This window comes from Schistocerca americana, chromosome 7, assembly GCF_021461395.2.
Source record: "Schistocerca americana isolate TAMUIC-IGC-003095 chromosome 7, iqSchAmer2.1, whole genome shotgun sequence".
Classification (NCBI taxonomy): Eukaryota; Metazoa; Arthropoda; class Insecta; order Orthoptera; family Acrididae; genus Schistocerca; species Schistocerca americana.
The window spans coordinates 219,285,178-219,288,650 of record NC_060125.1 but is presented as its reverse complement, the minus strand read 5'-3'; positions in this window follow the sequence as shown (position 1 = coordinate 219,288,650).

Below are 3,473 nucleotides of genomic sequence, written 5' to 3'. Positions count from 1 at the left end.
ATTTGTCTGCACCAGTCTGTACCAGTCTGCATTAGTCTGTACCAGTCTGTAGGAGTTCTACATTTGTCTGTACCAGTCTATAGTCAAGTTTCAGTCTGCGCCTAATGAGATTACAATATTCCTGTACATAGCCATGAAGATAAATGTATAGACACTTTTGTCAAGTATCAGAGATATATGTGAGAATAAGAGTAGCGTACCAATACCAAAGGAACTTCTGATTGTCAATTTTGGTCACCGTCAATCTGCTACTCTAAGCGTGCAAGTGGCATTTCTATCGTCTGACCTAACGGAAGAAGATAAATACGCCACGATAAGACCACGAGACATATTGCTGACACTCGCCTACTACGTTAGAGCGACAAGTCAAATAACCTGATGGTGTGTGTGCTGAAGGTCTTACAGTATGCATACCACATATACCAAGAACAAAGTTACATTAACGAGGCGGAATGCGTCGTATTAATGGAACAAATAACCATTTAAAACTAGAAAAACGTCTGGAAATTCCATCCTGATTCTGAAGTATTCACGAAAGCACTGTAACATTTACGATTAGAAACAACTGTTGCGTATGCACGAGAGAAATTAAGAACAAGAAGCAATTGTAAACAGCAGTCTGCTAATGTTTTGAGCATCCAGCAAAGCTGCGCCGAGTTTGAAACGACGTATAGCGTAAGACTGCAGCACCTGCTCTCCTTATTATATTTGATGGTTCATTACGAGGTAGACAACATCGGCGATTTAGCGATCAGTTGTCAGCCGCCATCTTTACAACTTCTGTCGGTTCAAATGGCTTTGAGCACTATGGGACTTAACATCTATAGTCATCAGTCCCCTAGAACTTAGAACTACTTCAACCTAACTAACCTAAGGACATCACATACATCCATGCCCGAGGCAGGATTCGAACCTGCGACCGTAGCGGTCACGCGGTTCCAGACTTAAGTGCCTAGAACCGCACGGCCACACCGGCCCGCAACTTATGTCGGAATATTACACAATGCGTACTGTCTTCAATAACAGTGTATGTATTTTCTTTTAGACTTTATGTAACCAAACTCTGATGAGTATGCATTACATTAACAGCAACAGTACTTTCTCTCTCCCTTCTAGAATTGCGATTGTGCATTTTATCGGAACTGTGTAAACATACTAGTCTGAGAATAAATAACATCGGAATCATTACTTAAAGGTATTTATTACATATTCATAAGAGAATTGCAAACAAAATTAAAGGCGATAGCAGTATTTCTCGAACATACAAGGTTAAAAATAGTGCTTTTGTGAAACATAATAGGAGGTGGGATTTAATGGACTTATATTGTGACTTCATGTAGAAGTGCTATAAACATACATTACATCCCAAGATCATTGTGCTACACGTAATTTAATTCTAGTTATGATTTATATCACCACATATTGTATTGTATTGTATGTAAACCGGGGGCCGAGAAACGACGGAGAGGCTCCGTCCCCGCCGCAGCCGCAGTGGTCCACAACCCCATGATGACTACCGCGGTCAACTTCACCCCCGGCCGCCTAACACCGAACCACTCTTTCAGGGTTATTGTGCGGTTCGGCCCCCCGATGGACCCCCATCCCCAGGGAATGTCTCACACCAGACGAATGTAACCCTTACGTTTGCGTGGTAGAGTAATGGTGATGTACGCGTACGTGGAGAACTTGTTTGCGCAGTAATCGCCGAGATAGTGTAGCTGAGGCGGAATAAGGGGAACCAGCCCAGATTGGCCGAGACAGATGGAAAACCGCCTAAAAACGATCCACAGACTGGCTCGCTCACCGGACCTCAACACAAGTGCGCTGGGTGGATTCGTACCGGGGACCAGGCGCTCGTTCCCAATCCGATCGCCACATATTACTAACCCATACAATAATCAACATTTTGATACTACAATCGACAAGATATTCGTCCTACTAATGTTTTAACACATATCAGGAAAGCATCTCAATTTGCTTTCTCACTACATAGCAGGCACATAAAACGTGATTGATGCAGGGCTTACTTGTCTATATACTCATTTACAATAAAGAAGAGTTAGTTACACTGTAATCAGTTCTACAGCAGATCTTACAGCACTTGTGTATTCTTATCTATTTATGTACTGAATCGCATTCAGTATTCTGCGGGTCTGAATTCTAAAGCGTGAATGTGTTATGGGGTTCCCACAGTTGGGCACAGAAGGGAAATCAGCCACTAAGGAATTGCAAAGTTCTGTTTAGCAGGATTTGAAACTTTTTGTGGTGCTTCTTGTTAATTTTGTTTGGCGTAGTGTAGTTCAGGATCCCGTATCATATACTGAAGTAATAAGCGTGTGTGACGGCATAGTGAAATCTGTTATCGGTGTTCTAAACAACAAGAGGAGGCTACGGATTTTGTTGATACTTGTTGGTTGTTGTCGGGGTACCGTAACGAACGTCAACGATTTACAAGCTCCACGAACTTTTATGAAACTGTCTTAACCAGTCGTGATAGCATTGGGCAGCAGCCAGAAGAAACAGGCGAAGGTGTTGGAACACTTTTAATATTGTTTTAAATGTAAATACATCAATAAAAGTTTGCCATCACCTTGGTTCCGAGAGTACCGGTACTTGTACAGAAAACTGGAGTAGAGATCAACGTAAACATCAATTCCGCCCTTTTTATTGCTCATGAAAACCACACATTGCATGTTGTACCACCATACAGCGAGACCTTCAGGGGTGGTGGCCCAGATTGCTGTACACACCGGTACCTCTAATACTCAGTAGAATGTCATCTTGCACTGATACGTGCCTGCATTCGTCATGGCATACTACTCACAAGTTCATCAAAGCACTGTTGATCCACATTGTCCCACTCCTCAACTGCAGTTCGGCGTGGATCCCTCAGAGTGGTTGGTGGGTCACGTCGTCCATAAACAGCCCTTTTCAATCTATCCCAGGCATGTTCGATAGGGTTCATGTGTGGAGAACATGCTGGCCACTCTAGTCGAGCGATTTCATTATCCTGAAGCAAGTCATTCACGAGATGTGCGAGATGGGGGCGCGAATTGTCGTTCATAAAGACGAATGCCTCATCAATATGCTGCCGATATGGTTTCACTATCGCTCGGAGGATGGCATTCACGTATCGTACAGCCGTTACGGCGCCTTCCATGACCACCAGCAGCAAACGTCGGTCCCACGTAATGCCACCCCAAAACAGCAGGGAACTTCCACTTTCCTGGAGTATCTAAGCAGCCTGACAGGATTGTCTGGCTCAAGGCATATGCGACACTCATCAGTGAAGAGAACGTGATGCCAGTCCTGAGCAGTCCATTCGGCACGTTGTTGGGCCCATTTGTACCGCGCTGTGTGGTGTCGTGGTTGCAAAGGTGGGCCTTGCCATGGACGTCGGGAGTGAAGTTGCGCATCATGCAGCCTATTGCGCAGTGTTTGAGTAGTAACACTACGTCCTGTGGCTGCACGTA